This window comes from Amphiura filiformis, chromosome 20 (genome assembly GCF_039555335.1).
Source record: "Amphiura filiformis chromosome 20, Afil_fr2py, whole genome shotgun sequence".
Classification (NCBI taxonomy): Eukaryota; Metazoa; Echinodermata; class Ophiuroidea; order Amphilepidida; family Amphiuridae; genus Amphiura; species Amphiura filiformis.
The window spans coordinates 49,537,903-49,549,595 of record NC_092647.1 but is presented as its reverse complement, the minus strand read 5'-3'; the positions used below and the strand labels follow the sequence as shown (position 1 = coordinate 49,549,595).

Here is an 11,693-nt window from a genome sequence, read left to right as displayed (position 1 = left end):
ACCGGCCCTGTATTGGCCCAATGTTGCATTATTGTGGGCGTGATTTTGAAACGCTGACATTTTTTACTATCAAAATACAATATTTGATCATTATCATCTTCATTTTGAAGTGCCACATGTTATTATTATCATAAAGAAGAGGCAATGAGTTTACGCTTTGTTCCGAATATTTCATTTACTGCTTTGTAAAGAATCTACGTGAGCAAGGCATAATTTTTATCTGATGACACCATAGAATATATATTTCATTTATCAATGGCTCAGTTTTGTGAGCTTGGTTTGTCGAACTTTAATACCGGTACTTCAGTATCAATACAAATTCAATTGTGCTGGGTGGGTGCAAGTAACCTGTAAGTTTCCTTTACAAAGAAGGGGATCTGGTTGAACAGGTGAAACTTACCAATAATGCCTGAACCGGATAATCGAGGAATAGAAAAATACTCCACAGCTAGACGTCGACCCCAAAAAAATAAAATAAAAAGGACCAAAATGTGCACGAATACCGGGGCAATATATAGCAGTTGTTATTGAGGCAGTATCGGGCCGATTGTGTAATGTTTGCTGGGTAATAGGCTACACAGTGTCATCGCCAGTGGCGTAGCCAGTGGGGCGGTCCCCCCCGCTCATGATGGCCGTCGGTTCATGAGAGGCCGTCGCGTAGACGGAAAGAAAGAATGGAAAATTGTAAATTGTATAAAATTAGTTGTTTTTTGGTTGCTAGCGCCTGACATCCTTTTTTTTTTTTTTTTTTCTTCACTTTTCAAACCATTGAAAAAAAATTTCGGCAACCATTCACAACTTCCGTCGGCAAAAAATATTTCCGTCGGTACATTTACAAGTTGTGCCCCCTCGGTTCCAAAATCCTGGCTACGCCACTGGTCATCGCCCCGATATCTTCATGGCAGAAAATACCATGGTAGGTTGAATCCACAGCCACGCATAGTTTTTAAACGCATAATGGGCTGAAGGACATCCGACTAAGGTTAATGACATTAGCCTGTGACTGACCTCTGTACGGTCAGCGAGCATACATACGCCATGGTCATCTGCTTTTAGACTGGCTCTACGATAGTCTCCTACACAGCCAGTTTGTGTCAGTCGGTCTGACACTCGTCGATTCTGTATGTTCGTGATAGCCACATACAGTCTGGCCCGAGACTACCTCCACGAGGGTCTACGCTGCGCTATTTAAAATCTGAATTTTGGTCACTTTTTCAGCTCAAGACGCACGCTAGTTTCTCAAGACGCTAGCTAACGATGATAATATCCGTTGAACATATATGTTCAAGTGCAAGGAACCAGATCTGGTTTCTTTATACGAAATCATTTACGGGAGATATTCATCATTTTCTACCCCGGTATCCAAAGATTTATCGTCTGAATATCAATCGTGCATAGCACATTTACGTGTATCGATCCCGTGTATTCATTTCAGTGTCTCTGGTTGTATAATGTAATTATTAACCGGGCGATGTCGGTGTGGGCTATTAGTAATAGCACTTCAGACAGTGGTGATTACCCCCACCCCCGAATTCCTGGGCGCCGCCACTGTAAAAGTTTTTATACTCTCGAAACATCGATTGTTTTGTCTTTTTAACCTAAATTTTGGATGTTGTTATCCATCATGCAGTTATTGTTAACTACATGTATGCACACAACACAGGGGCACTCACAATAGGCAATTGAACCCTACTGGTAGCGCTGTATTGTAGGGGATGAGCTAGTTAGCATCATATATCAAAAAGTATAAAAGCTATGATTTTAGTACTTTCTCTATGTTTCAATTACTTATTCTTTTCCAAATATCTGAATCTTCAACCCGGTACAAGCTTTAATAACGGGGAACATACATTTTATTAAAAAGAAATCCTACCATCTATCCAAACTCGCCGTGTTATTCCAATGCACATTTTGCTTCACCGGGCAGCCATTGCTTGGTCGTATTTGGAAGATTGGTGTCATAAAACCGTCATAGGTACAAATTTAGTACTTTCTGTCAATCAAGTATGGCTTATTCTCTACATGTCAATCTTTAAATAATTGGCATAGTCCTTATAATAACGGTGGTCCGCCTTGATGAGTAAATGACAGCAAACAGCTGTAAACCAGTGAAAAATACCCCCAAAACTCGGTCAGTGGAGCTCCACTCGTACATGTCAATAGCGTCATTATCGATTGGATTAGTCGTCTGTAGCGGACAATTCGGTTGCTTATTGGATTGATATTATCAGGTGGTAATAAATGTGCATTGGACAATAGATTACTATATAATGGTTTAGTACTGCATATATCGGTTTAATCTTCAATGAGCGGGTTTATGGCTGGAAAGGTCACGGTGAATTCGCCGTGGACGTAACTGCACTATGCATAGTTTTTATTCCTTGCTACGGCGAACTTTGATGCTGCAAGGTACCGTAAAATGGGGTAACTTCGGTCAGCGGGGTAACTTTGGTCGGTCAAATATATTTTTTTAAATGGTCATACTTTCGTACAGCAATATTGTTTTTAGTCATATTTGGTTTCAATTTGTTAAGAAATATATCTGGAAGAAATAATAGTCGCTCATGTCCAATTTCCTCGAAGTTTACGAAAAAATCGGAATTTTTGACCAAAAATTAGCATTTTTAAAAAAATTTCAGAAAAAATAAAAATCGATATTTGTGAGCAAGGATGTATGCTTGATTAATTTTGCAAATGTCACAAAAAACAATAACTTGCCCATATACAAGCCCAGTGAAGATCAATTTTTTTGATTTTTTTTCTTCACTGGAATGTAATACTCTGCATTTGGGGCAACTTTGGTCAGGCTCTTTTTAACCCCTAGGGCACCCTTACAAAATTATTAAAAAATCTTTTTCAACTTCAAGGGGTAGAAGGGAACCCTAATGTCATTTGAAAAGAGATAATTAGAAATATAATTGGTTTTGTTTGGAAGCAATGGTTCAAAAACTCTGAAACGGTGCCCAAAGTTACCCCATTTTACGGTAGACCCTACGCCACGTTTTAGCTTGTTTTCGACAAAACTTATATGAAATTAGAAATCATGCCGAGTCTTATCTAGAATGTTCTGGTCTCAAGTTCCTCCTGACCAGGGAAAGTTAATACTTGGAGCCCGTACATCAAGAAAGACGTGACACGGATTGAAATGGTTCAACGCCGGGCTGCAAGGTTCACTCTAGAAAGATACCAACGTCGAGATAGTGTGTCGGCCATGCTGGAAGAACTTCAATGGGACACCCTCGAGAAGCGACGCCAGGCAGCAAGCCTCATCTTGATGTACAAGATCCGTTCACAGCTGGTTGCCATCAATCCAGAGCACTACCTCACTCCAATGTCAACAACCTACACCAGATACTTCCATCCAAATAAATTCCTGATTATTCCAGCACGCATCCAACTTTATCAGAACTCATACTTTCCTCGCACAGTTATTTGGTGGAATGCCCTCCCCGCATCAATCTTGACCGCCCCCTCAGTGGAGGTCTTCCGGGGAGCAGTAACAGCCAGCATCTAAGCGGCCACCCTTTTTTACTCGCACGATGATTGTCATCTTGTACATAGCACTGCCTGCACATCTGGTCAATGCACCGCACATGAGCATAGACCTCACCCTTGGCTCTACACCCTGACTTATGGGTTCTGCCTAGTATTTTACGTAGACGTAGACGTAGACGTAGACCCTGACCCAGTATGCCTCAATTGAAAACGCCGCCGCGTCGAAATGTGTGTCTGACATGGTCTGCATAATGAACTCGGTGCTTCTGTAGAAAAAGGGAATACAATCACATTCCACATGCGCACAATCGGAATGGCAGCATGCTGGCGGGAATTTGCGTACAGTTCCTCGTAACAAAAGTAAAGTTGGTATGTATTTTACGACTTTTTAAAGAACGTATTTCTATCTTCATATGTTTGGTATGCATTCATAGTTCACGTACAAAGTTGTGGCTGTGTTGATTTGATACGACATTGGTTAGAAAGGTTGCTAAGTCTGCGCAAAATGCAAGTGTCATCGTACAAATCACTGACAGCCAATAGCAGCCAATACCTTGGAATGGTAACTGGACATTTCATCCCCTCGCATTTTCATCCCCTGGACATTTCATCCCCTGGACATTTCATCCCCTCATGTTAAAACGCTATTGTAGCGTTCTTTGAGCGTGACAGTAAAAAGATTGCATATGAATATAATAATTGTTTAGGATCTTTAGAAGGAAATAATATCTTTATTTAAAATTAGTCTTATTTATCCAATGTATGCACTGTGTTCTGTATGACTGAGCTATCAGTATCACCAGCTGATCACGCGTATAAAAATCGATCGATGTTGAATGGCAATTTAAGCGGCGTGTAGGCCGTGTAGGCCCTTTACACGGATGATTCTAATTCAGTATTACGCCTAGTATTATTATTAAAAGTATTATTATTATTTTGTTATTTTACCGGGGTAGGCCTATCGTTATCATTAATATTTTTATTATTATTATTTATATTATTATACTTTGTTTTTGTTGTTGTTGATATTAGCCTGGACTATTTAAGCTAAAGTGTATTTCTTCTCTTTCTTCCTGTTAAATTTATGTATTTATTGTGTATTGTTTATGTATCTATAGGCTGTTAATTTATTTATAATTATTATAATTTATGTATTTATTATTTATTTTGTTTGTATTTATTTATTTATTATTATTTACTTAGTTGTTCATCTAACAAAATTAGTACCGGTACATTTTTATGGGAACCATGTATCTGTTATGTGGATAGTATGTTATATTCTTATAGTGATCAAATATGTCTGCATATAGGCCCTAGGGAAGGATCATGGCAATATTTTTGTATTGTCCACTTGATGAGGTGATTAGATTTAGTGCAATGTCATGTTATACAATAGGAACAATAGCCGTCAGCCGAATGGTTACAGGAAGTTGAACTCTTTCAATCAGTGGAATCTATATACATATAACTATATTGTTAGTTTTAGTCGCCCAATTGGGCGACTTTTGACTTCCGTCCCGCGACAAACAAAGTGCTCCCGCGATTTTGTGACATTTTGGCTACTTTGAAAATCTCACCCGCGAAATCCATTAAATAGGCCTATTGGGTGATTTTTGAAAAGCCGACTTCAAAATTGTTGAATTGGATATTCTGTCATAGTCAATGGTCCTTCAAAACAAAACCTCCAAACAACTAATTCAAATAAAAAAGCAAACATACTGTGGTCAGTGTGCATCCAAGAATGACAATGGGAAACAAATTAAAGTCGATACACGCACAGGGAGATAACTGATATAAGGGCTTAATCCCATGATCATCCTTAGAATATTCCCATATCAATTCTCACAAGTGGCTTAAGGCGACAAAAGTGCCAAGCGGGGGCCAAGTTTCTCTTTTCATGCAGGTTCACTTGGGTTTATTAAAATAACATAACCACATGTCGTTTCATGGCTCTGGGGAGTGGGGCAGTGGCTGAAAATAGGTTAGTCTACATTACCAGTCGTTATCTATTTATCTATTTATTTATTTTTTTTTTTTGAAAATCAACTACAAAAATGCATGATGTAGGCCTACGAAAAAAAGAGGTTGTTTTGGGGTTAATTAAAAATATCACTAACTACATGACATTATACATTGGCACGGGGGGGGGGTGAAAATAGAAAATAGCTTAGACTACATTACCAGTCGTTATCCACGGACCCGGGAGGGTGTTCTGGGTTGATTGATTGAAAGTTGACTGAACTTAAAACTCATGGTTATAAAAAATTGTACAAAAAGGAATGGTAGGCCTATACTATTTTTTATTTCACGTTTTATCAGCAAGAACGTATATTCGTCCCCAAAGTATATAAGGTCTCACATAAATTTATCATGAAATTAAAAAAAATGGGTTAATGACAACTTGACTTCAAGTGCACGGCGTGTACAAGCACGACCCAAAATATTATGATGCATCCATCATCATGCACAAATCGGATCAAATCCTTTAGGTATTTTCGAAATGAAACATTTGTCAAAAATGAGGAAACCATCAAACCACAGTAATGACAAAGTTGAGCCCCATTAAAACACATCTAGTTGTGACGTGGTATATCAAAAGGAGACACTTTTGGGCAGGATCGTAAATGGAGAAATATAAAACTACCCTGTGGTGATTTTTTCATAATTTGGGTTTGTTGCAAATTGTTGATGTTAATAATGTTTTTAAAATATTGTCTGATAGTTTCAGACCGGAATATATATGTTGTTTGAATTGTTGGATTAATGCAACAGTTCCTAAAATAAATAAATAAACAAACAAACAAACAAACAAATGCAATAGTTCCTAAAAATAAATAAACAAACAAACAAATTAATTAATTTAATTAACAAAATAAGTAACCACATGATCTTCAGGTGAACAAATAGGACTTACATGTATACTCGACTGACAAATTATGTTGATTAATATTTTTGAGCAAGTTTGTATGGGGTGAAACTGAGTTTGTCTTACTTTGTGACACGATCAAGGGAAATGAGTCGGATGTCGCTAATATTGATTTTAAGATATTGGCAAAGAAAGTGTTAAAATTCTTTTGTTTTATATTGTTTTCAGCAATTGATAAATTGACGTAACTTCACAAAGAAAAGTCATATCAACATGGGGTTTTCAGTTTCTGAAAGCTCTAAATGTCCTCTTTAGAAACATATGTAAAACTCATTTTCGACCAGGGTCGACATGCGACTCATTCTCCTTGATCATTTTTTAGAAAATTAATCTAGAAAATTTAATTTAGAGAAATCAAATTTAAATATTTGCGGTCGTGCGATTTTTTATAACCCGGTCTTTAAGGGCCATGGATTGTAATCCATACAGATGCAGAGTGTAATCTGTGTAAACTCTGTCGGGAATCATGTACCGTAGTTCAAACTTTAAAGTTTCCGGGGAGGGGGCACTCTAATAGTAAAATGACATGCATGTGCGGAAAACCCCCAAAATCAGTTCTTTCTGCAGTTTTTTGAGCCATATTCTAAAACTTGGTTGACCTTATAACAGTATCTAGGGGCTATTTCATTATAAATGACACGTTCACATAAATGGCTTTTATCATATCTGGTTGATATAATTAGGGTGATAATGCAGTGTTATTAACTTAATTCTAAGTATGCCACAAACTACAAGCTACATGAGCATTTTTACAGAATTCTGTCTATTTTTTGTATAAAAAAATTGCCAAAAGGTACATTTTAACCCAATTTTGGAGTCCCATTTCATTTTGCCCATGTATTCTGAATTAATTCTTTGAAAAATTAGGTACATTCTATGGCAATGTGCTTGTTGCAATGAAAATATGATATGTGTGGAACATCATGCAAGTTGAATGGTGAAAATTGGTGCAAAAATGTTAAAATTCAGAGATTCTTGCAAAATTGGCATTTTTGCGTTAAATAAAAAATGAGTGTCCTCTCCAATTCATGCCTCCATTTTTGTTAACATTAAAGAGGAAATATAAACCCTTACCCTACCTGTATAATCTGTGTTATATTACCAATTGATGGGACAGGGCACTGATTGAGGAATTCATTTATTTTACATACAGTAGACCACTTGTTCTTGATACCACAGTTCGCTGCGTTAAAATTTGTCCTCTCCAGAACTGAAGTTAATTACTAATTGTTGAAATAAGAAGGATTATATCATAGAATGTGAAATTTGTAGAGGAAGAGTGGTCTTCCTTCTACCAAGGTGGCACATGATTTGGTATTTGTTGCATTTTTGCAAGCCTGTATCCACGATTCTGTTTGCAATTTAACAAATGTCCTCTCCAGCACAATTATGTCATTTCCATGAATTGGTAAACAAAAAAAAAATAAAAATTTCAAAGAGCCAAACCCACAAGAAATTTTTGCATTTTATTGCAAATTATGCTTACAAACCACTTTAGTGTTCAAATTATTGTCCAGTTGTTGAGAACACATATGATATTATTCTGCATTGAACTTGGTTAGCTAAAAATTGCAATATTCCTAATTTAACCAGAATATTAACCCTGTTTGTAGTGGATTTTAAATGCTGGGGATCTTTTATGCAATAATATTGATGCAATAATATTGATGCAGCTATTTCTAAAGTTAAAGTATGCTTTATTATGTGTTAAAAATGTGTCCTATCCAGAACAAATGACACAGGAGGGTCTTTTATTTTAGGTTTTCCATGACTAGTACAACAGATTGACTTAGAATACTCACTTATGCATCAGTGTAGCTATTGGGCAGGACAAAATGACTATTTCATGAATTTTTCATGTGAAGATAAAGTTTATCCTTAAAATATGTAGTAATTTTGCACCATTTATCTGGATTAGTATCAATTTACTAATTGTTTTATATTGAAACTGGCATATTTAAGACACTGAAGTGTAAAGGAACATACAACAATTATTACAGACTAAATATGAATAAGTATGAACCCAATGTTGGTTACATATACTCTTTCAAAGTTGTGTATTAAATTGTTTAAAAAAATGTCCCTCCAGACGGCAGCTATGTTTTACACAGCAAAAATTCAATTTAATTTTTTTAATGGTTCCTGAGGGTTTGACGCTCTAATATTTTGAGAATTATTGACACACCATCTGAACTTTGAAATGATAATGAATTTGCATGAAATAAATGAGTTTGAATTTTGACCCCTTTTGGGACTCAATGTTGTCATTTATAATGAAATAGCCCATAGAGTGTCCCCACAAAATGGTCTTGGGAGCAAAAAATGTCTTTTTGGGTGAAAACAAGAACAAATTGGATCTTTGGAGGTGGTGAAGGGGATCTTTGGAGGAAAGTAAGAAAAATAAATGGGCAAAAACAGGAGAAAAAGAACAAATATAATGCAGATATTTATTATCAGTTGAACTGATGGAATTCCAGTATTTTGCGGATAGTACTCCTTAGTCTTTACCGTTTAGTATTAATTTAATTCTCCTACAAGTGTAAGTTCTAACTATCCTTGTAAACTACTTTTAGAACCTTTTAATCACACCTTATCAGTGATAAGACTATGGTTAATGGTTATATTACAGATTCCCGAATGATTATATAGTTATATAGATTCCATTGATTAATAGCACACCAGTCAATGATTGAAAGAATTCAACTTCCTGTAACCGTTCAGCTATTGTTCCTATTGTATAACATGACATTGCGCTAATCACCTCATCAAGTGGACAATACAAAAACATTGCCATGATCCTTCCATATATATGCAGACATATTTAGCAATATACAATAAACAGATATTAAATAGTATTAAAAATGTACTAATTTTGTTAGATGAACAACTTTAAGTAAATAATAATAAAATGAATAAATAAATAAATAAATAAATAAAATTAATTAATTAAACAATACATAATAAATATATAAATAACAGGAAAAAGAATACACTTAACATAACAATAATAAATATTCTGAGCTATCAACAACAAAAACCCACAGTAAATAATAATAATAATAATAATAATAATGATAATAATAATAATATGCCTAACAGCCTAATAATATTAACAATAATAGTAATATTATAATGATAACAATAGGCCTATTCAGTAAATAACAAAAGATATGCGAGTATGCACTGTTCAATTTAGGTAAATTCATTGAATGTATAAACTATTATTAACTAAATAGTCTAATAGGCCCTGCTGCCATTCAACATTGATCGATTATTATACGTGTGATCAGCTGGTGATAGCTCACACAGAACACGGTGCATACATTGGATAAATATATAAGATTATTAATTTCCTTATATTAGTTCCTTCTAAGTTCAAGATTCTAAACAATTATTATATTCATATGCATTCTTGATTCACTGTCACGCTCAAAGATAGCTTTTTAACACGAGGGGATGAAATGTCCAGGGGATGAAATGTCCAGGGGATGAAGTGTCCAGTGTCCAGGGGATGAAGTGTCCAGTATTCCTTGGAATCTCCATCCAAAGCATGAAAGCGACCTACGATGGAATAAGCAGACAGACCATGCCAAAACAAAGGCCTTCCGTGTTCTTAACTTCCTGAGAAGGAACTTCTATGACACCTCATCCTCCATCAAAGAAAGGCTGTTTAATACACTTGTCCGTCCACATGTTGACTACGCCACCGCCGCCTGGGACCCTTACACATCTAAGAACATCAAAAAATCTCGAAAAGGTTCAAAACGCAGGGGCGAGATATGTTACAAACGAATACAGGACACTTCGCCCACAATGCACTTCGCCTACACGCCATTTTCGCCACGTGCCATCTAAGCCCCTAATTAGCGCAATACAACGCAATGGCATTGTGGATGTATACAATCGATGGGCACAGGATGTGTGTGTATTCAGATCGTACTATCAATGATGTATTCATTAAATCGCCCCCATTGAATGGACAAGAATATAGTGACCACGTCCTGTTGTAGTCTTGAGAATAGCCCGGTGTCGACAGGTGATGATTGTTTTTGATAATGGTGCTGTGGTGATTTGAAGTTGAGAAGTATAGTTGTATTTCCCCCTCGCCTAATTTTAGCTATAGCGGCAATTAGAATAGTAGCCCAGTATTGCGTTTTCGAAATAAGGAAAGTATAGTGCATCAAAATTTACTATAGGCCTACGTTTCCTACGGTACCGTTTTTTTAATAGTCTTTTGGACTTTTGCATGTTTTCTAAAATCTTTATTGGGTAATTTGTAATATTCTTCTTTTATATTTCGTAATGTTTTTTTAGTACAGTGTTTGGCTTTCTTGTTGTGCTTGCTATAATTTGTTATGTTGTTTAATGTTTATTTGTTTTTCTTCGTTTGGATTTATTAGAGCTTTGTCTGAGTGGGTTTTTGGTTATATATTTTCAATTTAGTTTTTTCCTTTAATTAGTGTATTGTTTATGCTTTTCTTTGTTTGGTGAATAATTTCTTTATTTGGGATAGGTCTATGGCTTTTTGCTTGTTTTTGTTACGTTTCTAGTTATATTTTGGCTCGTTTTGGTTTGGTTATCCTTTTCTTTATTTTGTAATGTTTTCGCATTGTTTTTTGTATATTATGCGTGTTTGTTTGTTTTATTTTGTCTGTATCAATTAATATTATGTCTGTCTGTATTTTGTACTGTTTCCTTTTGAATTTGTTTATTTGGTATTGTTTTCTGACATGTTTGGGGTTGGGTTTTTTTTGTCCTATTTTTTTGTTTTTCCATTTTTATGTTTTTCTTTAATTTTTTTTTTGCGTAATATTGTACTAGTCATATTATAATGTTAGAGATGCTTTTGTATTTGTGTTGTGTATGTTGTTTTTTATCTTTTTTTTTTCTCAAGTTATTTGTGTTTTGTCCTGTTTAATATAAATTTCTGCAAAATGAATAATAATAAAAAAAGGACCACTTCATATAACTTCCAAATCTGGGAGTTTGATAAACCTAGATTTGGAAGATACGTAAACCTATGTCATGTGCACTTTATTCATGCATGTCGTATAATTTATATGGGTGTTGAAACTTTATAAAACAAACTGATAATGATGATTTATATGTTTAAGCTAGTATTCTATGAGTGCCGTACTCATGCAATGCTATTATTTAACCGTCTCAGCTTTTTGACAGTCGGACGAGTAGGACCTTTTTTTTCTTTATAGTTACCAAACTATGCTTAGCTCAGAATATATGATCACTACTAGTATCTCACATGGCGTAAGAA

The 11,693-nt window shown here is 35.4% G+C and overlaps 1 protein-coding gene across 1 annotated transcript in view; it reads left to right on the top strand.

Moving 5' to 3' along the window:
* The first annotated feature begins 3,797 nt into the window (after positions 1 to 3,797).
* LOC140141925 (DNA topoisomerase 2-binding protein 1-A-like) overlaps positions 3,798 to 11,693 on the top strand; it is a 56,075-nt gene continuing 48,179 nt past the window's right edge. Inside the window, exon 1 of the mRNA XM_072163807.1 lies at positions 3,798 to 3,864. The gene's annotated coding sequence lies outside the window, so the exon portion shown is untranslated. The remainder of the gene's footprint in view (positions 3,865 to 11,693) is intronic.